Source organism: Rhinoraja longicauda, chromosome 29 (assembly GCF_053455715.1).
Source record: "Rhinoraja longicauda isolate Sanriku21f chromosome 29, sRhiLon1.1, whole genome shotgun sequence".
Lineage (NCBI taxonomy): Eukaryota > Metazoa > Chordata > Chondrichthyes > Rajiformes > Arhynchobatidae > Rhinoraja > Rhinoraja longicauda.
In genome coordinates, this window is record NC_135981.1 from 22,722,482 (window position 1) to 22,746,774 (window position 24,293).

The 24,293-nt window shown below is 47.7% G+C and overlaps 1 protein-coding gene across 2 annotated transcripts in view; it reads right to left on the bottom strand.

The window, feature by feature from the left end:
• Positions 1–24,293, bottom strand: part of LOC144607775 (acid-sensing ion channel 2-like) — a 1,151,036-nt gene that overhangs the window by 427,661 nt on the left and 699,082 nt on the right. The window lies entirely within an intron of this gene.

Consider the following 24,293-nt stretch of genomic DNA (forward strand, 5'->3'; position numbering starts at 1 on the left):
CAATGTAAAGTTCAGGGCATTTCTCCAGCAGCAAAACACTGAATGAAAGTTCCTTGCCTGTGGGATTGATCCCAGGAATCTGCTCCGTGTATCCCATGAAGTTCTTATCAGAGAAAGTAAAGTGGGCAAATGTCTCCATATGCAGTCAGAGCTTTATCCTTTTTACATAAACCACACTGCTGATGAAAACTTGTAAAATCTTTCCCTAGATTTCTGTTCTGTATTCTAGAACAGTGAAAGGCTTGGAGAGAGTGGATGTACAGAGGATGTTTCCACTAGTCCAGGACCAGAGGTCAAAGCCTCAGAAGGAAAGGGCGTTATTTTAGGAAGGAAATGAGGAGGAATTTCTTTAGTCAGAGGGTGGTGAATCTGTGGAATTCTTCGCCACAGAAGGCTGTGAAGGCAAAGACAGTGGATATATTTAAGGCAGAGATAGATAGATTTTTGATTAGTGCGGGTGCCAGAGGTTGTGGAGAGAAGGCAGGAAAATGAAGTTAGGACAGAGAGATAGATCAGCCATGATTGAATAGCAGAGTAGACATGATGGGCCGAATGGCCTAATTCTACTCCTATCACTGATGATCTTATGATATCTGCAAAAGTACTGGAATAACTCAAATCTGGGGATGTATCTAAGAATTAGTTGGAGGAAGCCTTTCAACCCATTGAGGAGGTGTTGGCTCACAGAGCAATCCCATTCCCTCACTAAACTGCTCTGTAATCTATTCCTATTCCCATTCCCATCAATTCCATTACTCGTCCAAACAAGGGGCAATATAGGACGGTCAATTAACCCATGTTAAGCATGGCTTTGGGATGTGGGAGGAAACCCGACTACCTGGAGACCTCTACAGTTGCAGGAAGAACGTGCAAACTCCACAAAGAGAGCACTGGAGCATAGGTTTGAGCCCGAGTCACAAGGCATTAGCTCTACTTACTGGTAATCACTCCAGATGGATTTTAAAAGTCTCTAAAGCTGGCATCTAAATTGTTGGCATTTTGCCATTCAAGCAAAATAACAGTCACTTGCATTTATAGCACCATCTCTAACTACATTAAGTAATTTTTAGACACATTAACAGATTTCAGTTTGTCCATTATTTTCAGAAATATACTTTGCTTTGCTTTAGAGTTCACTTGTTAAATCGTGTTTCAGTTTTCCTACTTACTGCTACTGAGAGCCAGAGAACTGCACACAATGTTAAAGGACAGACAGTGGTGCAGCTGGTAGTTGCTATTGAGGGCGTGCAGAGTAGGTTCACTAGGTTAATTCCCAGAATGGCGGGACTGTCATATGTTGAAAGACTGGAGCGACTAGGCTTGTATACACTGGAATTTAGAAGGATGAGAGGGGATCTTATCAAAGCGTATAAGATTATTAAATGGGTTGGACACGTTAGAGGCAGGAAACATGTTCCCAATGTTGGGGGAGTCCAGAACAAGGGGCCACAGTTTAAGAATAAGGGGTAGGCCATTTAGAACGGAGATGAGGAAAAACGTTTTCAGTCAGAGAGTTGTGAATCTGTGGAATTCTCTGCCTCAGAAGGCAGTGGAGGCCAATTCTCTGAATGCATTCAAGAGAGAGCTAGATAGAGCTCTTAAGGATAGCGGAGTCAGGGGGTATGGGGAGAAGGCAGGAACGGGGTACTGATTGAGAATGATCAGCCATGATCACATTGAATGGCGGTGCTGGCTCGAAGGGCCGAATGGCCTCCTCCTGCACCTATTGTCTATTGTCTACCTCCCAGCACCAGAGGCCCCGGTTCAATTTTGACCTTGGGAGCTGTCTGTACGGAGTTTGCACATTCTCGATGACTGCAGGGGTTTCCTCTGGGTGCTCCAGTTTCCTCCACTTCCTCGAGATATGTGGGGTTGTAGATTAATTGGCCTCTGTAAATTGCCTCTCACGCGTAGGGAGAGCATTAGAAAGTGGGATCATATAGAACTGCTGTGAACAGGTGACCAATGGTCAGCACGGACTCGGTGGCCCGAATGGCCTGTTTACATGCTGCATCTTTAAAACTAAAACTGAATAAGAAAATACCATCTGTAGCCTTTTACGATAGTTATTGAATTAATTTTGATTCAACAAAAAAATTGCAATTTATTTTTATTATAGTCACAGTAAGTTATCAGAGGGAGAGAGAGTATTCATAACAGTAAGACAATAAACTGCAGATGCTGGAATCTGGAGCAGTGTTTGAGGAACTCAAGGGGTCAGGCAGCATCCGTGGAAGGAATGGAAGGCAGCTTTGTGTGTTGGGACCCATTTTTAAACTGATTGTAATGGGGGGGTTGGTGGGGGGAAGCTGGAAAAGAGAGGTAGAGAGGGGCAGGACAAAGTGTCCTGGGGTGGGGACAGGCAAAGTTTGGCAAGTGATAGGTGGATACAGGTGAGGGGCGGGTGATTGGTAGATGGGTGAAGGAAGTAACAAAGTTCAGAGGTGAAAATGAGACAAAATGGCGTCAGTTACGAGGAGAAGAAAAGGAAGGAAATGTAAAACAAGAGGAAGGGAAATGGGTGGAAGGGGACAGGGGGCGAGGGGAAGAGAGGCGGGGTGAAAGGGAAATGAGGGACTTGGAGGAGAGGTGACAGTATGAGAGAGAGAGAAGGAGCAGGATGACTGGAGGGTGGGAGATGGGAGAGATGTGTGTGTACTGGGTGCATGGGAAAGAGAATGGGAAGTAGAGGAGGGTATTATTTGACAGTAACAGAGAGTCTGACCACTCAGACTTGTCATTCAATAGCATGAGGAACACAGAGACCATCACTGTCAACACATTCTCAGTGGAAGTCACACTTGAGCAGAAATGCAACTGTGGCAGCAACATAAATATTATGACTGGTCAGGCCCTGGGTTGTATTTTTTTAAAAGACACAAATTTCCGAAGTAACTCAGCAGGACTGGCAGTATCTCTGGAGACATGGATAGGCATAGTTTCGGGTCAGGACCCATCTTCAGACCACCGAGTTACTCCAGCACTTTGCGTGTTTTTATTCGCAAACCAGCATCTGCAGTTCCTTGCCTCCAAATGTCGCTGGTTTGTAGTTGTTGGAGGTTAATCATGGCAGCAGCAGGGCATCACTGCAGGACTCCCAGTGGGACAGTGCGTTACATCTAACTAGCCAGCTGCTCCATCTGTGACGTCATTTTTGCCACAGAGTCAAAAGTGGGGATTCATACTTGGGTTGATACAATGCCTAATTACATTCACAAATCCTCTGGGAGTAACCTCCTCAACCCTAGGGCAGAACCACAGTGGATTCCATAGTTTTCATTCTGAGCAAGAGATGATGGCTTTTGAACTGCAAGAAGTGCTGCAGGAGATCCTTTTGCCAGTTCTGGGCAAATAGTTAGAGCCTAATTTAAGTATTGCAGCACAGCGGTAGAGTTGCTGCCTTATAGCGGCCAGGGCCATGGGTTCAATCCTGACCACGGGTGCTGTCTGTACGGAGTTTGTACGCTCTCCCCGTGACCGCGTGGGCTTGCTCTGGTTTCGCTTCGCCCCCCCCCCCCCCCCCCCCCCCACACACACACTCCAAAGACGTACAGGTTTGAAGGCTAATTGGCTTCTGTAAATTGTACCTCGTGAGTAGGTATAGTGCTAGGATAGTGCTAGGATAGTGCTAGTGCTAGTAACCGCTGGTCGCCATGGACTCGATGGGCCAAACGGCCTGTTTCGACACTGTTTCTCTAAGTCTATAGTATGCTTTGGTCAACAGTGTGCTGTGGTTTCAAGTCTGTAAGAGACTTGGATTTAAGCATGTTTAAGATTGCTAGCTATTACTGGAATAAGATATGTAAAGACAAATGTAGCTCAAATCTAAAGGGATGATCAAATCCTGGCAACAATTTAAATGAAGCAAAGTGCATTATAGTGTTTTGCAACATATCAAGGAATTAGATTTTCAATGGGTCCCCAGAAAATAACAAAATCCAATGTATAGAAAGATGTTTATAATTTAAATCATCAAAAAGACTTTCTGCAGTAATAACTTAAAGCTTTAATGGTTTATGGAAATGCTATATTAACATGGAACAGTACAGCCCACATGATGCCCAGCTGAACTGATCATATTTGCCTGCGTGACCATACCCCTCCATTCCCTGCATATTCATGTACCTATCTAAAAGCTTCTTAAATGCCACACTCTTATCTACCTCCACCACTACCCCAGTCAATGGGATCCATGCCCCCCAGCACCCACTGGTAAAAAAATGTTCCCTTAGCATGCCTTCTTTAACATCCTATCTACTTGTGCTGCCACCTTCAGTGAGCTACTGGACCAAGTGGACCCGTTGGGCCCATTCCTCGTAGAGGGGGAACAGGGAAGGGGAGAGGGTGTCGTCACTGAGTAAGCCCTGGACTCAAAGCCTCTCCTGTATTGGTGTAGCACCCTCAACCCCCCCACTCAATCCCCCTTATCCCCCCCTCCTCCCCTCAATGACCCATTCCATCCCCCCTACCCCACCCCCACTTGCCCCTCCCCTGCCCCCACCGCCCCAGCCCTGCCTCCACCCCCATTCCCCCCTCCCCACCCCTATTCCCCCTCCCCCTCTCCTGACCCCCACCCTCCCCTCCCCACCCCCACTCTCCCCTCCTCCCCACCCCCACTCTCCCCTCCTCCCCACCCCCACTCTCTCCTGCCCCCCAGTCCCCCTTCTACCCCACCCCCACTGTTCCCCCACCCCCTCCTCCCCCACTCGCCCCGACCCCCTCTCCCCGACCCCCTCCCCCCGACCCCCTCCCCCCCACCCCCACTCTCCAAAGAGGTACAGGTGTATAGGTTAATTGGCTTGGTAAACGTGAACAGATTTGTCCCGAGTGGGTATAGGATAGCGTTAATGTGCGGGGATCTCTGGTCGGCACGGACCAGGTGGGCCGAAAGGGCCTGTTTCCGCGCTGTATCTCTAAACGAAACTATATCCCGCCGTATCTTCTTCTGATCTATAAGCCGCTGTACAACTCCTCTCAGAAGCAAACTTACTCACCAACCTATCTACATTTGCATCTGAGTAATTTATATGTGTCACAAACAGCAGTGGTCCCAGCGCAGATCCCTACGGAACTCCAATGGTCACAGACCTCCAGTCAGAATGTCTGCCTTCCACCACAACGCTTTGCCTTCTGTGAATGAGCCAGTTCTGAATCCATGTGACCAAGGACTATTTGAGCAGTCCTTCCTTCTCCCTGGTCACCCTCTTATTTTTAATGTATGCATAAAAAAAAACCCAGGCATTTTCCTTCATATTGAACAGATTGTCTAAAACTCCAGATTTTGATTTTTTTAATGTGATTTTGATTGTATATTCTAGATCAAAAATAGCAGGTCCATTCACCAACTGGGAAGCATTCCCAATTGGTTTTTGAATGGGAAAAAAAATGATTTGTACACCTGGTGTCAGTCTCCACAGAGACAAATTTTCTTTCTGAAGTTAGGCAGCAAAAAGAGCGGCTAAATATAATTCATTATTCTCTTTCTTGGAGAAGTTTGTGTTCTTTGCTGCAAATGTTTTAAAAGAACTGTCTTTGATAAACCTGACCACAGCTTCAGACAGATAAAACCTACAGACCCTTTGTGTTCATTTGATGGTCATCTGAAAAACCAAAGTTGGCTTGCATTAGGTGATGCTGGACTACCACAGTTAGCAAGGAAGCCATCTGTGGAGATATGGTGCAACTTAGTACTGAAGAACAGGTCTCAGATATGCAGTCATTTGACAACAGCATATCATGAAATGGTTTGACACAAAATGCTGGGGCGACTCAGTGGGTCAGGCTGAGAGGGGGAACAGGGAAGGGGTGTCCAATTCTCTGGAGAAAAAGGATGGGTGACTCTTTGAGTCGGGACCCTTCTTCAGACAGAAGATGAAATGGTTCATTTGGTTCAGGAGAAAGGTAACTGTTTAAGGCATGAAGGATCTGAAACAAATGATGAAGTTAGTCAAAACAGATATGAATAAAAATCAAGTTTGGCATCTAAAATGACAAATTAAGGCAAAAATCACGAATGGAGAGGACACGTTTGAAAGGAAACACTGAAAATATATAGTTTTTGCGCATTTTTGCAGGCGAGGCTTTGTCTGCCTACTAATATTTACAACATGAAATTGAAATATTACGTGATCGTAATTCTCAGGAAGGTCAAAGCCCCCAATGCAAAACAGCTAGAAATTACAATTGTTTATAAAACTAATATTGCGATTGGAGCCAAGGAAGAGTGTTGTAAAGATTAGTAAAACAACCACAACACTTATTAGCTTTGTATTAAAATGATGTAAGATTGAGAATCAATTTATGATAGCCATTAAAGTCAAATTGAATACTAACTGTAAAGAATGTAGTGTGGCCAAGCAGCTTCTTAGCACAGAGAGCTGGACAAACAGGAAAATTAGCCAAGCTGACCTAAGTCATGTACGATTCAGGCAGCACGGTGGCGCAGCGGTAAAGTTGCTGCCTTACAGCACCAGAGACCCGGGCTTGATCCTGATGATGGATCCTCTCTATGGTGTTCGTATGTTCTCCCTTTGACTGCATGGGTTGTCTCTGGGTGCTCACGTTTCCTCCCACATCCCAAAGATGTGCATTGACACAAAATGCTGGAGGAACTCAGCGGGTCAGGCGGCATCTCGGGAAGACTAGTGGGAGAGTTCCCAGTTCTCCCACTAGTCTTCCTGTCTCCGACTACATCCTATCTTTGTCCCGCCCCCTCCCCTGACATCAGTCTGAAGAAGGGTCTCGACCCGAAACGTCACGCATTCCTTCTCTCCCGAGATGCTGCCTGACCCGCTGAGTTACTCCAGCATTTTGTGCCTACCTTCGATTTAAACCAGCATCTGCAGTTTTTCTTCTACACCAAAGATGTGCATGTTTGTCACTTAAATGGCTTCTGTAAACTGTCCCTGGTATGTAGGATAGAACTAATGCAAGGGTGATCGCTGGTTTGCTTGTACCCAGTGGACCACAGAGCCTGATTCCAGGCTCTACCTCGAAACTAAAGTAAACAAGACGAAATCCACAGAACAAGCTGGATTAAACATTCAGTCTGAGTTCAGAGGTAGTGATACTATGGAAAGAATATGTGCTAGTGACCCTAATGCAGGCCCATCGATTAGTGAATAACTATTCAACCCGTCCGTCAATCAAAGTAGGGTACTATCGCAATGTTTAAGGAACATTTAGACAGGTACAAGGTTAGGATAGGTTTAGAGGGATATGGGCCAAACACAGGCAGGTGGGACTAGCTTTTGATGGGGCATGTTGGTCGGAGTGGGCAAGTGGGCCGAAGGACCTGTTTCCACATTGTGTGACTCTAAAGGTCCCGACCTGAAATGTTTAATGTGCACTTCCTTCCTCAGATGCTGCCGGCCCATTGAGTTCCTCCAGCAGTTTGTTTTGCCTCAGGATTCCAGCATCGGCAGCCTCTTGTTTCTCCTAAAGAAGTATCCGTCCGGAGAGAGATTCAATAGACAGGACGACTGAACGGAGTCTTGGTTTCCTGCTGCTCCTGCCTTTGGAGAATTGCATTCAAAGCCTCCACCCAGTTCGTGATCCTTTGAAGTGTCTCGTGGTGGCCCTCCCACCTCACCATCTGAGTGGTTGAGCGAGGAGAAGTTTCTGGAAAGTCACGGCAAGTTTATAATGACCACCACTCAGCAAACCAGCGCAGTGCTAATTCCAACCTTGTGGCCGACAGTGGCAGCAGTCGGTGGGGCCCACAGCCAGCGGAAGCCTACTCTGAGGGCTCTGGCCCAGGGAGGGAGGGTGGCAGCCTCACCTTCTGAAGGAAGGGACCATCCTTCACGAAGACCAGGGGTTCCAGAACCCCAGCAAAGATGCCCATGACTGGCCCCAAATGTAACGGGCAGTGTTTGGGACCCAGGCAGATAGATGGAGCTCAATTTATGTATTGCATGATTAAGGATAGACACTAAACGCTGGAGTAACTCAACGGGTCAGGCAGCATCTCTGGAGAAAAGGAGTAGGTGACCTTTCGGGTCGAGCCCCTTCTTCAGAGCATTACATAATTAACTGTGTTTGTACGTCTGTGTGTAAGAGAATAAGGTACATTTGCACAGAGATCCAACTCATGTCCTTTATTTTGCCTCAAAAGGATGTAGCTTAGCTTAGTTTAAAGACACAGTGGGGAAACAGGCCCTTCGGCCCACCGAGTCCGCACTGACCAGCAAACCCACACATTAACACTATCCGACTCACACCAGGGACAATTTACATACTTATACCAGCCAATTAACCTGCAAACCTGTACGTCTTTGGAGTGTGGGAGGAAACTGAAGATCTCGGAGAAAACCCACGCAGGTCACGGGGAGAACGTACAAACTCCGTGCAGACAGCGCCCGTAGTCGGGATAGAACCCGGGTCTCTGGCGCTGTAATCGCTGTAAGGCAGCAACTCTGGGGTGTGCTGCCCTGCATGGCACCTGGGAATCGGTCGACATGCTCAGAAATCATCGGAGCAACAATGCCAAAACGCAATTGAAAGGTGCAAAAGCTGGAGGCATTCACCTAGGCAGGGTGACAGTGGTGTTGTTGTTTTTTGAAGCAGGAAGCAGGGAACAAATTGACCTGGAATTGTGCCAATAGAGCACAGTACTTGAAACATGTAGAGTGGGGCCAGAACACAGACTCAGAGACAGAACAAAGGAGACATAGAGGTTGCTGAAGTGAATGACATTTGCCACAGAGCTCAGTAGAAACTCATGGAAGGGGGCCAATTAAATCGAGTAGCGGAATGTGCAGAGGGGAAAACAGGGGAGGAAATAAATGAAAGATCAAACATATTTTTGAAGGAACGACGGAAAGGTAGCTATGGGAGCCAAGATCAAAGAGAAAAAAGCAGAGAGTATCTTTGCAGGGTGCGATGGCATTTGTTGGGAAACTGGTTAAGGATAAGAAGTGGAAGCCAAATAGAGAGTGAGCTTTGTGATCGACGCTGCCACATATTGTGTGGAGTAATATTATGGAGTCAGACTTAGTTTGGTTTAGTTTATTTTAGAGATGCAGCATGGAGACAGGTCCTTCAGCCCAACCGGCCACAATCACCCGTACACCAGTTCCACCCGACCCACTACAGGGGTGATTTTCAGAAGCCAATTAACCTACCAACCTGCACGTCTTGGGAATGTGGGGGGGAAACGGAGCACCTGGAGAAACTCCACGCGGTGGCAGGGAGAACGGACAAACTCCACACAGACTGCAGCCCAGCCGCGGTCAGGAACAACCCGTCTCTGGCGCCGTGACGTGGAAGCTCCACCACGGAGCCGGTCCAGAGAGCACGATGCAGTGTACTCTCTCCCCACTTGCCCGCACGCATACAGCTCCAGCAACGTCGCAGTGTTGGGGACCCAGGCAGAGAGATGGAGCTCAATCTATGTATTGCATGGTTACGTTTTTTTGCCTTCCATCACAGTGAGGGGGTGTTTGGAGGAGTCACTGTGATGGATGTTTGTGTTGGGGTTGTGTGTCTTGTGTTTTTTTTTCTCTGTGCTGTTGTGACTGCTGGCAAAGGATTTTCGTTCAGTTCGAATGACAATAAAGGTATTCTGTATTCTGTAACTCGCCACCGTCCAGCACCAACCACTCCGTTTAGAGTGGGTGGAGAGAGCCGCACTGCCGAGGACAAGGAGGGCCGCTGAGAAACGCAGGGGGGGTGCTGAGAAAGAAGGGGGAGCCGTCGAGAAGGACGGGGAAGCCACCGCGTGTGACTGCAAGCCAGGCTCACCACACCAAGCCAGGGTATAAACCTGTTCAGTGAACTTGTTGCAACTGTGTCGCCACTAGAAACACAGCAACTCTCTGAGTGCTGCCCAGGTCAGGTCTGATGTACAATAGACAATAGACAATAGGTGCAGGAGTAGGCCATTCAGCCCTTCGAGCCAGCACCACCATTCAATGTGATCATGGCTGATCACTCTCAATCAGTACCCCGTTCCTGCCTTCTCCCCATACCCCCTCACTCCGCTATCCTTAAGAGCTCTATCCAGCTCTGTCTTGAAAGCATCCAACGAACTGGCCTCCACTGCCTTCCGAGGCAGAGAATTCCACACCTTCACCACTCTCTGATTGAAAAAGTTCTTCCTCATCTCCGTTCTAAATGGCCTACCCCTTATTCTTAAACTGTGGCCCCTTGTTCTGGACTCCCCCAACATTGGGAACATGTTTCCTGCCTCTAATGTGTCCAATCCCCTAATTATCTTAGATGTCTCAATAAGATCCCCCCTCATCCTTCTAAATTCCAATGACTTTACCAGATGGGATGCAATAGACAAATAATGTCACTGTGCCCAGGGACATGGGACAATAAAGCATCGTGATTGAAGTGTTCTTACAATAGACAATAGGTGCAGGAGGAGGCCATTCGGCCCTTCGAGCCAGCACCGCCATTCAATGTGATCATGGCTGATCATTCTCAATCAGTACCCCGTTCCTGCCTTCTCCCCATACCCCCTGACTCCGCTATCCTTAAGAGCTCTATCTAGCTCTCTCTTGAATGCATTCAGAGAATTGGCCTCCACTGCCTTCTGAGGCAGAGAATTCCACAGATTCACAGCTCTCTGACTGAAAAAGTTTTTCCTCATCTCAGTTCTAAAATGGCCCTCTACCGTTGTAGCAGCACTGATGTAGAGGTGCGAGTGGGGCAGTGAGTGTGTGGCACCGTGGTTGCTCAGCCTGGCCAGCCCGACAGTACTTCCCCGAGGAGTGACACCCACAGCGAGCAAGGAGGGCAGGTGCATGGGAACACTGCCTGAAAGTCACGCACCATCCCGACTGGGAAACGCACAGCCACTCATTCACAGAATGCTGGAGTAACTCAGCGGGTCAGGCAGCATCCCAGGAGAGAAGGAATGGGTGTCTGAAGAAGGGTCTCGACCCGAAACGTCGCCCATTCCTTCTCTCCTGAGATGCTGCCTGACCCGCTGAGTTACTCCAGCATTTTGTGGATGAATACTATTCATTCCCTGGCCACGGTCCTTCGCCGAGTCTACATTGTGGACTGTGCACTGCGGGGACCGAGTCTACATTGTGGACTGTGCACTGCAGGGCTGCCCGAGCACTGAAGCGGCTTCACCATCTCCTCAAGAGCCATCAAAAGAATCCCAGCCTTGCCAGTGTCTCCCTCATCCTGAAAAAACGTGATGAAGTCTACTCTGTGAACATTGTGGCGGCGTCCTCAGTCCCGACACTGACCCCAGAGACAGTGGACGTTCGGCCGCCGGTTCGTTTCGTGCCCACGGTTCTGGTGTGTGTGTGTGTGTGTGTGTGTGTGTGTGTGTGTGTGTGTGTGTGTGTGTGTGTGTGTGTTTCCTGTGGTGACTCCTGAGAGTTAGCCCACTCCTTGGCCGTGCCTGCCTCGGCACTGAGACTGACAAAGGGTCTGGGACTCCCAGCCCACGGGCTTTCCCCAGCAAGGGTTGGGGAGAGAGGAGAGAGAGAGATAGAGAGGAGAACATGTGTGCTGGCAGCGTGCTGTGTTAATAAAGCCATCCCGGCTGCACTAACCTGGCGTCTCGCCTTATTTCGGGCAGAACCAATCGCTCCCACTGCAACATATTACATGATTTCTGTCTGGGCTTACGAGTGGCGACTGAATAAATTGCCCTTGTTTGTCGATTTGCGAAAACAAGCCTCTTATTTTACTTAAACCTTCAAAATTCCTTTATCTTCTTTGAACAATTATACAATATAGAATGCAAAATGAATCAGTAAATGCTTAAGTAGGAAAATAACTGCAGATGCTGGTACAAATCGAAGATAGACACAAAATGCTGGAGTAACTCAGCAGGTCAGGCAGCATCTCAGGACAGAAGGAATGGGTGACGTTTCGGGTCGAGACCCTTCTTCAGACTGAACTTGCATTAGGTCTGAAGAAGGGTCTCGACCTGAAACGTCACCCATTCCTTCTCTCCTGAGATGCTGCCTGACCCGCTGAGTTACTCCAGCATTTTGTGATACAGTAAATAAATGTTTAACGTCTTCTGGATCAGCTGGATTTCTAATCCACCAACATTTGGATCAGCCTTGAAAATCCATCTGATCTTTTGCAACTTTTCTCTACAAAGTTTTCAGAGTCCAAGTATTGAGGCCAACAATGTTGGAAAGCATGACACCATCCCAGTCCCAACCACCGCGCTTCATTGGGTCAATAGACAATAGGTGCAGGAAGAGGCCATTCAGCCCATCGAGCTAGCACCGCCATTCAATGTGATCATGGCTGATCATTCTCAATCAGTACCCCATCCCTGCCTTCTCCCCATACCCCCTGACTCCGCTATCCTTAAGAGCTCTATCCAGCTCTCTCTTGAATGCATTCAGAGAATTGGCCTCCACTGACTGCTGAGGCAGTGAATTCCACAGATTCACAACTCTCTGACTGAAAAACGTTTTTCCTCATCTCCGTTCTAAATGGCCTACCCCTTATTCTTAAACTGTGGCCCCTTGTTCTGGACTCCCCCAACATTGGGAACATGTTTCCTGCCTCTAACGTGTCCAACCCCTTAATAATCTTATACGTTTCGATAAGATCTCCTCTCATCCTTCTAAACTCCAGGTCGAGGGACTTGCTCCGCCGGGAGTGAGGGGGGCCGCTGAACGCGCTGGGGGACGGGGTGGGGACCTCTGAGATCGAAGGGGGACGCGCCAGGGGGTCACTGAGAAAGACGGGGGACCCAGCTGCGTGTGTGGAGTTTGCACGTCTTTCCCCCCCGTGACCAAATGGCTTTCCTGTGGGTTTCTGGGTTCCTCCCAATTGTCAAAGACGTGCAGGATCGCAGGTTAATTGGCCTCGGCAAACTGTCCCGAAGGAGTCAATGCATAAATGGGACAACAAAGACTGGGTGGTCAATGGTCAATGGTCGCCGTGGATTCGATGGGCCGAAGGACCCGTTTTCATGCTCGACCTTTCAATCAAAAACCATTATTGCACGTTGAGCCTTTCAGTGATATCAAAGAATGTTGCATTGCCCGAAAGTCTTTGACCAATTTGACCGGAAGGTTCAAGCTGATCGTATATTCATTTCCACAATGCTACAAACGTGGATAGGATGCCATTAACCACGGGTAGATGTCATAATAACACGCATGCCTTGAGATTTGGCGATTTTTCAGGTGTCAAGCAATAAAATATTCTCACCTCTAACACTCTCGTCAATAAAAGATTAAGTAACCACAACACAATCCATGCGATTTCAAGATCAGAGCAACATTTTAGACAGGTTGTATGTAGAGTTTGAAGGTTTGCTATACTGTGGGTTATTTCTATGTCGGAGGTTGGTGGGGGGGGGAGGTTGGTGGGGGGGGGGGAGGTTGGTGGGGGGGGGGAGGTTGGTGGGGGGAGGGAGGTTGGTGGGGGGGGGTGGTTGGTGAGGGGGGGGAGGTTGGTGGGGGGGGAGGTTGGTGGGGGGGGAGGTTGGTGGGGGGGTGGTTGGTGGGGGGGTGGTTGGTGGGGGGGGAGGTTGGTGGGGGGGGGAGGTTGGTGGGGGGGGAGGTTGGTGGGGGGGGAGGTTGGTGGGGGGGTGGTTGGTGGGGGGGGGAGGTTGGTGGGGGGGGGACGTTGGTGGGGGGGGAAGGTTGGTGGGGGGGGAAGGTTGGTGGGGGGGAGGTTGGTGGGGGGGGAGGTTGGTGGGGGGGGAGGTTGGGGGGGGTTGGTGGGGGGGGAGGTTGGTGGGGGGGAGGTTGGTGGGGGGGAGGTTGGTGGGGGGGAGGTTGGTGGGGGGGGACGCTGGTGGGGGGGGACGTTGGTGGGGGGGGAGGTTGGTGGGGGGGGGAGGTTGGTGGGGGGGGAGGTTGGTGGGGGGGGACGTTGGTGGGGGGGGAAGGTGGTGGGGGGGGGTTGATGGGGGCATACATCCACTGATCTCTGATCTTCTACCAGATTCACTGGAGAAGTTTGCAAAGCATCAGTTCACGGATCATTAATATCCATGAAAATGACAAGCCAGGAGATCAAAGATCAGCAGATCTAGATGATGCAACCACTTCCAGCCTCTCAGCTCCCAGGTCAGACTGCAACAAAGAAACAGACAAAAGCAAAAAGAGACGGCAGATCAGACACAACTCAAAGACCAATTACAGACATCAAGCTGCTGTGGCCTTGCTGATACAACGGTGCCAGTGCCCTTTCATAAGATACAGCAGCAAGAGGCCATTCGGCCCACTGAATGTATTGATGCGCTTGAAAGATATTCGACCTGCAATTCCTTCGCTTATAGGGACAGAGAGACAGAGGGACAGAGGGAGACAGGGGGACAGGGGGAGACAGGGGGACAGAGGGAGACACAGGGGGACAGGGGGAGACAGTGGGGGACAGAGAGACAGAGAGACAGGGGACAGAGGGAGACAGGGGGACAGGGGGAGACACGGGGGGACAGAAGGAGACACAGGGGGACAGAGGGAGACACAGGGGGACAGGGGGAGACACAGGGGGACAGAGGGGGACAGAGAAACAGAGAGACGGGAGACAGAGGGAGACACAGGGGGAGACACAGGGGGACAGGGGGAGACACAGGGGGACAGGGGGACAGAGAGACAGGGACAGGAGACATGGAGAGGAGAGGGAGGAGGGGGCAGAGAGGGGGACAGGCAAGAGAGAGAGAGGGAGAGCAAGGGAGAGAGAGAGAGAGAGAGAGAGAGAGAGAGAGAGAGAGAGAGAGAGAGAGAGAGAGAGAGAGAGAGAGAGAGAGAGAGAGAGAGAGAGAGAGAGAGAGAGAGAGAGAGAGAGAGAGAGAGAGAGAGAGAGAGCGAGAGAGAGGCAGACAGACAGGGAGACAGACATAGGCAGACACAGACAGACAGAGAGAGACAGAGAGAGAGAGAGAGTTAGAGAGAGTTAGAGAGAGTTAGAGAGAGAGAGACAGACAGAGAGACAGACAGACAGAGAGAGAGACAGAGACAAACAGACAGACACTAACAGACAATAACAAACAGACAGGCAGACAGAGACCGAGTCAGAGACCGAGACAGACACACACAGAGACAGACACACAGAGCGAGACACAGAGACACAGAGAGAGACACACAGAGAGAGACAGACAGAGACAGACAGAGCGAGAGAGACAGAGAGAGAGAGACAGAGAGAGAGACAGAGAGAGAGACAGAGAGAGAGACAGAGAGAAATAGAAAAAGCATGTTCACACATTGTGAACTACTCTTGAACGTGAAGCCTATCTCAAATTCAAATATAGCAACCCAGTTCAATACCAATAACTGAACACTACTTTTGAGATCTGACTTGCTGGTAATTGGCTCAAAGTGATTTCCTGCTCTATTTATCTGAATATCAGCCAATAAAACAGAGCAGAGTTCAAATATCATTCTTCAAGCACACAGAAGTCTTTTTGGCACTGGTTTAACTTTATTTAATGATTTTCTCATTATTAAGTGTTATTTTCTTCCCATCTCTTTATAAAGACATCATACCATTTGCTTTGATTCATATTTGCAATATCTGCAATATTTTGCCTTTGGACCCTTTCATCTCCCCTTAGGGAAGATTAATGGCCTCAGTTATTATCTCCTATTGGCAAGATACCTGGTATCACGTTGTTGAAGGCTGTGAGATGTGGGCCAGAAAACTTTAACACTGCAGGATCACCATTGACTAGAGGTTTTCTGGGCCATGTCAATACTGCCTGCAGAAGTAAAGCAGAGGGCGGGTGCTTCAAGACAAGTAACTCACTTCTTTACCCCCGAATGTCTATCGAAGGTGTCACAAAATGCTGGAGTAACTCAGCGGATCAGGCAGCATCTCAGGAGAGAAGGAACGGGTGACGACTGAAGTCTGAAGAAGGGTCTCGACCCGAAACGTCACCCGTTCCTTCTCTCCTGAAATGCTGCCTGACCCGCTGAGTTACTCCAGCATTTTGTGACACCTTGGATTTGTACCAGCATCTGCAGTTATTCTCCTACACAACCTGAATGTCTACCAATCGTTTACAACAAATTCAGACTGTGATGGGATATTCAACGACCGCGATCTTCCCGAAAAGCTCAGCATCATCAGGATAACAAAGTTCTTCTGCCACGCAACTCAATAACCAACACCCAAGAAGGGTCTCGACCCGAAACGTCACCCGTTCCTTCTCTCCAGAGCTGCTGCCTGTCCCGCTGAGTTACTCCAGCATTTTGTGTCCGTCTTCAGCCTCTGCAGTCCTTTCCTACACAACCAACACCAATACACTGTGACTCGATCTACAGGTTTCGTTTGAGTAACTCCTGGCACATTAGTGTATTTTTGAGAGATACAGGCCATTCAGCTTGGAGAGTCCACGCCGACCATTGATCGCCCTTTTGCACCGTGATCTCTGTTATCTTACTTTCTCATCCAATCTCCACACACTATGGGCAACTTTTAGAGGCCAATTAATCGACAAACCTACACACCCTTGGGATGTGGGAGGAAACCAGAGGAAACCAATGCGGGCACAGGAAGAGCGTTCAAACTCCACACAGACGGCACCCAAGGTCAGGATCAAACTCAGGTCTCTGGTGCCGAGAGGCAGTAGCTCTTCCAGCTGTGCAATGTGCCGCCTACAAAATGTCAAAAGCATTCCTGTATCTCCACCAATCTCCACCTGTATCTCCACCAATGCTCAGCCCAAGAACTAGGTGCCCACGCCGTTACCTTCTTTATATCTTATTCATAAACTGGTTCAAATATTGCCATTTGATTATCACTGCTCAGTTAATGCCATGGAGTTCCTTGTTTAACATTGCAACTGCATCAGCACAAGGCCTACAATGGTTGGAAGACAATACCCATTTTCAGGGATGAGTCATGAATCTGTTGGCTTGCAAGCACCCACCCACAGCCCGAATCAAAATACACATGTTCAAAACAATACAATGGATTTACTGAGTCCTTTAAATAGTAAGTGGAAGTATGATAGGAAATATTGCAACCTGCCGCAACAGAGGAATGAATCGGGTAGATGCATAAAGTCTCTTTCCAAGAGTGGGTGAATCGAGGACCAGAGGACATAGGTTTAAAGTGAAGGGGAAAAGATTTAATAGGAATCCGAGGGATAGCTTTTTCACACAAAGGGTGGGGGGGGGGGCAGGGGTATGGAACAAGCTGCCAGAGGAGGTAGTTGAGGCAGGGACTATTCTATACCATCATCTTACATTCCAGTCTTTTCAGTCTGTTGCTTATGTTGCTATAGTTTAGAGGAAGTATAAGCAATAACTGCAGATGCTGGTACAAATCGAAGGTATTTATTCACAAAATGCGGGAGTAACTCAGCAAGTCAGGCAGCATCTCGGGAGAGAAGGAATGGGTGACGTTTCGGGTCGAGACCCTTCTCGAGAAGGGTCTCGACCCGAAACGTCACCCATTCCTTCTCTCCTGAGATGCTGCCTGACCTGCTGAGTTACTCCAGCATTTTGTGAATAAATACCTTTGAATAGTTTAGAGGAAGCTCAGTGTGTACCGAATTGCACCAAGTGTTTAAAGATGATACCAGAAATAGTGCAGTCAAAACTCTTCTACCACTTTTGCATTCATTTTCAACAAAAAGAAATCACAGGTCTAAATACCTACAGTACAAAATTACATAAAACACAAAGTGTTGGAATAACTCAGCAGATCCGGTCGCACCTGTGGTGGGAATGGATGGGTGAAGCTTCAGGTCCAGTCTCTTTAGACTTTAGAGATACAGCGTGGGAACTGGGATTTTGGCCGAGAGTCCACACCGAACAGCGATCATCCCGCACACACGAGGGTCAATTTACAATTCACTGAAGCTAATTAACCTACAAACCTGCACGTCTTTGGAGTGTGGGAGAACACCAGAGCACCCAGAAAAAACCCCATGTGGTCACAGGGAGAACGTGCAAACTCCGTATAGACAGCACGTGTAGTCAGGATCGAACCTGGGTTTCTGCCGCTGTAAGGCAGCAACTCTACCGCTGTGCCACCGTGCCGCCCTAATGGTCTTCAGACCATTATCCATTCCCTCCACAGATGCTGCCTGAACTGCTGAGTTACTCCAGCACTTTGTGATTTACTCAAGATTCCAGAAACTGCAGTTCTTGGGGTGGCTATCCAGGCCTCCCAACACTTCCGAATTTGGCGGAAAGTTTCTGCTTTCTTATTTCAATTCCGCCATTCCGATTTCACCTCACATTTTTCCGCAAAACACCTGCCTCGCCGCTTGCCCTGCCCCTCGTCGTCGCCTCACCGCTCGCCCGGCCTCACCGCTGGTCTCACCTCGCTGCGTGGCGTGAGGCCCGTTGATGTCGAGAGGGGATGGGGTGTGTGAATGGGGGAGGGGGAGTGCGGGGGAGGGGGGCAGGGGAGGGGAGTGAGGGTGGGGGAGGAGGGGAGGGGGAGCAGGGGAGTAGAGGCGGGGGGAAGGGAGTGGGTTGAGTGGGGGGAGGGGGGTGGGGGGAGGGTAGTGGGGGGGAGTAGGGGATGGGGGGGACATGGACCGTTGTGATTTGCTGTTGAAGACCACTGGAGCAAGTATGTCATCAATGAAATTAGGTATGTGCAGTTTTAAATGAAACTCTTTCTTCATAACTTAGTCATACATTTTATGACCATTGTTCTTTTATTCAATACCAAGAGAATTGGGATGTGTAAGGAAAAAGCAAAATAGAAAAAACAAAACAAAACAGTTTTTTCTTTGTGTTGTAAAAAGTATTTCTGTTCAATAACCTTTCCATAACTAGCAGAATATACTCATGATAGGCCTGACATTGTGCATGTTGTCCAAGAACTACAGACTGTTGGAAATAACAGTCGTTTTTCACACGTGAATGTAGAACAACGCGTACGCGCATTTGGCGTGCATACTTTTTTGTTGCTGAAAAGTTGCATATTATGAACTTTGATGTAAAATTCTGGATTTTGGACGTCAAAATTCTGAATTTGTAAAATCAAATGTTGGGAGGTCTGGTCTATCCATCATATTATATTCGGCTTATAGTCTATTTATAACCGAGAATACAATATTTTCCAGCACTTTTTTTGCATTCGTCTTTTCTTTCTGGCGTTGGAATCCCATGCTTGAATAGAGTTTCCGGGTGATTAATGTTTCAGTAATTATCCCGAGTCAACATCTGCTGTTTGTTTGTCTGGATCCAGTTGATCGTTTATTTGACTCTGTGGAGACTAACCTGTCCTGCTTCACCTCCTCTCATCTTTAACCGATGACCAGTCTGTCACCATGTTGATTGAGGACAAGTCATTAACAAGACGCTGATTTCATGGGTGGGTGGTTGACTCGAGTTGCCAGCCAATCTAAACTGTTTAACAGCGGCACCCGTGTAGAGTTGCTGCCTTGCAACCGCAGAGACTCCGGGTTCCATCCTGACTACGGGCGCTGTTTATATGGAGCTTTTAATAATCTCTCTGTGACCGCGTAGGTTTGCCATGGGTGCTCCGGTTTCCTCCCACACTCCAAAGACGTACAGGTTTGTAGGTTAATTGGCTTTGGTAAAGATCGCAAGTTGGCCCTCGTGTACGGGGATCACTGGTTGGCTCAGACTTGGTGGGCCGAAGGGCCCATTTCCACGATGTATCCCTAAACTAAATATAACCTGCAACCCCGAAAGTGATACAAATTTGTTATGCCGATGGATACAGATGCATAATTCCTTGGATAAACCAATGCATGCTAACTGGAGGTTGAAGGCATTAATTGACGAACGGCTGGGGTGGCTGCACATCTAAAGACCATGCCGGAGATGGGCTTCTCCAGCATTGAAGTTTGGTGGCTGTAGGACTGAAACTATCAAAGGCAACTGCATCCTCTGTTCTAATCCTCATATCCCACATTCCCTTCAGCTCAGACTCCTTCCTGATTTGCACGTCATACACAGTATCATCATGCACCACTGACATTTTGCTCTCCCCAACCCATTATATCCTTCTCCAGCATCCATTTTAGATGCTCAAGGACACGGCCACTTGGGCAGTTGGTGAAGGAACAGCCAGAAGATAGTGATGATGCAGACACAGCATCAATCTATTTCATACCATCAACCATCACCTCTGAAGCACTGGGGAGAGATGATTTAGGTGGGGGAAGAGGGTGCTGTGGGAATTTGATATGGAGATAAGCAGCCTGCTGTCAGTGTCGGGAATTAGGATAAAACATTTGACCAAAACACAAAGTGCTGGAGTAACTCAGAGTGTCGGGAGGCATCTATGGAGAGAATGGATTGGTGACGTTTCAATTTGGGACCATTCTTCAGAATTAGTCTGCAGAAGGGTGTCAACCCAAAACGTAGCCTACCTCTTCCCTCTATAGATACTGCCTGGCCCACTTAGCTACTCCAGAACATTGTGCTTTCCTCAAGCTGGTGAAGGAACAGCAGTTCCTCACATGATGAAGATAAAACATTTGCTGGTTTGCTGGAGGCCAGTTCCTACACAATATCCATTGTAGAGACAGGCATTAAAAAAAATGTTGATTAATGATGCAGGAAGCCTACACTGAAGCTTGCATTTAACACGGAGAAGTCTAGCGTTGATGGTGTAAACCTTCAGCAGAGCATGCTCTTTGTAGTGTGTGTAGGAATGAACTGCAGATGCTGCTTTAAACCGAAGATGGACACAAGAAGCTGGGGTAACTCAGCGGGAAAGGCAACATCTCTGGAGAGAAGGAATGGGTGACGTTTCGGGTCAAGACCCTTTTTCAGACTCTAAAGAGAGGTCTCAACCAAAAACATCACCCATTCCTTCTCTCCAGAGATGCTGCCTGAGCTACTCCAGCTTTTTGTATCTCTGCTCTTTGCAATGGCGCACAAACTAGTCAAGAACTTGTGGAAGCAATCGTGATGTGCCTGATGTTGAAGCTCGTGATGCAGCATACGCAGCAGTGAACCAATGCATGGATGCTGCAGTGAAAATGCAAGATACGGTCATGATGGCTGCAGATTATGCCCTTTCATAACATCACGCCCGATTTCACAATGCTATTCTGCCAGAGCCTTTGTTACTGCCCCTCAGACAACCCACTCTCACTGAAGACATTAATGTGGAGATGATGCAGACCAAAATGCTGGAGTAACTCAGCGAGTCGGGCAGTATCACTGGAGAAAATGAATAGGTGACATCTCAGGTTGATACACTTCTTCGGACTGAGAGTCAGGGGAGAGGGAAACTAGAGGCATGAAAAGGTGCAAGGAACAAATAAATGAAAGGTATGAAAAGAACACAGTAGAGCCAGCAATGATGATCAAGGAAAGGTGGAGCCCACAATGGTCCATTGTTGGCTGTGGAAAACTAGGCCTTGTTGGTCTACACCTACTAAAGATCATTCTCTAAAGCCATCTACAATCCATTTAATTGAACATCTACATTGCCTATCCTAGAGTTTTGACGTAGACCAAAGTCATACAGACTATAGGCTTAATGGGAGTGTGAATGCAGTTTTTAAATTGATCTTTTCATTAGAAAATTGGTTTGAATTTTTTTAATTCATGTTGAGGTAACTTTTATTTTAGTGATGATCAGTGGCAGATGGAAACTAAGGAGTGGGTACGAGGGCAAGTTACTACCCGATATCAGACTCTTCATGCAATGTCAAGGCCGGCGAGCAACTCGTTTGTCCAGATGCCTAATGTTAGAAAAAAAGCACCTTACCACCTTAACCACACAGCACTGCTCCCGGTCACAGGTCAAACCGATGCTCGAAAGCATCAAAGAATCATTGCAAGATGAAGAAGTCAACCAGCAGTCAGACAGTCAGAGTCATTGCCATAGAAACCGGCTCTTCGGCCCAACTTGTGCATGCTGACCATGACGCCCCATCTAAGCTAGCCCCATTTAACCCCCATCCCTCTAAACCTTTCCTGTCCATCTACCTGTCCAAATGTCCATTCAAAGTTATTATTGTACCCGTCTGAACTACTTCCTCTGGCAGCTCGTTACATATACCCACCACCCAGTGTGTGAAAAAGTTGTCCTTGCGTTCCCATCAGGTCGTTCGCCTCTCACCTCAAGTCTATGTACTTTAATTCTTGATTCACCTATCCAGGGTAAAAGACTCTCTGTATTCACTATCACTCTACACCTCTATCAGGCCCTGTCAGTATCCTGCACTCCAAGGAATAAAATCCTATGGACAGTGGATGTTCTCTTGAAATATTGCCTTTCCCCTCCCTAAACACAAGGCCATCTTGCAAAGTTAAGAAAGGGCAGAGATTGGTGTTCCGTGGCCCAAAATAGCAGCGTTGATGTGAAGTTAGCGATGTTTGCTGATTAGTTTGGGTGTTGGTCGCATGTACTTTCCGAGAACAAAGAGGGACCCATCGCGTGGGGGGGATGTCGAGAGAACAAAGTGAGATAATTGGGGACTAAATGGAATACTTTGCAACTTTGGCTGTGCCCTTTATATGGTGACTCATTGCATACTTGTGCATGGCAAAACAAAGAATCTCACCGGGACATGTCACATGTGACAATAAAGTATCATTCATTCATTCACTGCCAACATCAGCACACCAGTGCCATGGTTTGCCCTCCCAATGGGCACCCGAAGCAGACAGAGCCTCTTTGGCGCAGAGAGCACTTAAAAGACCACACTTGAGTCTTACCAATCCCAGTGGCTTTGCTAGATGTCATATCACCTCAGCAAGAGCCACCCCCCCCCTGCTTCTATTTGACTACAGATCCATTTGCACCAGCAGGTATTTCTTGACTCAATATTTTTCCAAAAATAGGGTCTCTTATGTTATGCAGAAACAACGCAAACACTTAAAGTTAAAGAGAAAGAAACCTCCACCTCATTAAGAACTGAAAAGGAATAAAAGTCAGATTTCTTGTTGCATCATGAGTTCCCTAGCCAGTTGTAGCCGTTACGGGCAGTGGGAAGCATAATTGTATTTTACGAAAGTTAATATGTTTGAATCAAGTTCCTTAATCTATTGCCAGCATAAAGCCTTTGAGATACAAAGGATCTGGGTATGAATGTTCACGTTTCATCAAATAATATTAGAAAGAACAATCTCCGTACCAGCTCTTATGTTGGAAAGAAACACATTTCTACTTTTATATATTCAAAAGTGATTTCATTCCACAAGCCTGTCTTGTCATGTGTATCAAACACCCACTCCACTGTGAATGATAGAATATGTCAGGTGTAACATCTGTAGAAGGAGAATTTGTAGGTTAGTATTCTAGATATACCAGTTGTAATGAAATGCAAAGGGACATATGCCAATTTAAAAATAACTTTCAATATTAATATGTAATAATAGCACATGGACTTCATCATATTTTGGATCTGTTGCAGCCTCTTCTGTTATCAGGCAACACGGAAGTCAAGAAACAATTCACACAGTCAACTATTTGACAAGTTTTTCCCTGCATTGTCCATGCCTCTGGAGACCTAGATTCACAAGTTGACAAGTTGCAGGAGCAGAATTAAGCCACCCGGCCCATCGAGTCTACTCTGCAGATTATTCCAAAAGTCACAACTGATCCGGTATGTCAGTAATAAATGTCAAGTGAGCCCATTCCCACTTAGATCCCACGAATCCGACAGATGACCCGTTTGCCATCGCTTTTTTGAATGCACAACCTAGAATTAGTAAAGTTAAATGAACGATTCGGGAAATCTGCCCAGTAACAGTCACTTGAAGTGATCACCTTACAAACAAACAAACAGAGCAGCGCAAAACCTTTATTATTAAAACATTTCTATTCACTGCCGTTAAAAAAATGTCTCAGAATATTTCATTGATAGCAACCGAAGCCCCTTCACACACAGAGACACACACACACACACACACACAGAGACACACACACAGACACACACACACACACACAGAGACAACACAAGCACTGTTGTGTTTCCTGTTCTGTGACGTCCAATACAGTTACATGGTGAGCAATAACATGTCGACTCACAGCTGGGTTGCAGCAGATTAAAATGCGATTTGCTAAACACTTTCCAATTCATTAAGAGGCAATGGACATAGAAACATAGAAAATAGGTGCAGGAGTAGGCCATTCGGCCCTTCGAGCCTGCACCGCCATTCAATATGATGATGGCTGATCATCCAACTCAGTAGCCTGTACCTGCCTTCTCTCCATACCCCCTGATCCCTTTAGCCACAAGGGCCACATCTAACTCCCTCTTAAATATAGCCAATGAACTGGCCTCAACTACCTTCTGTGGCAGAGAATTCCACAGACTCACCACTCTCTGTGAAGAAATGTTTTCTCATCTCGGTCCTAAAAGACTTCCCCCTTATCCTTAAGCTGTGACCCCTGGTTCTGGACTCCCCCAACATGGGGAACAATCTTCCCGCATCTAGCCTGTC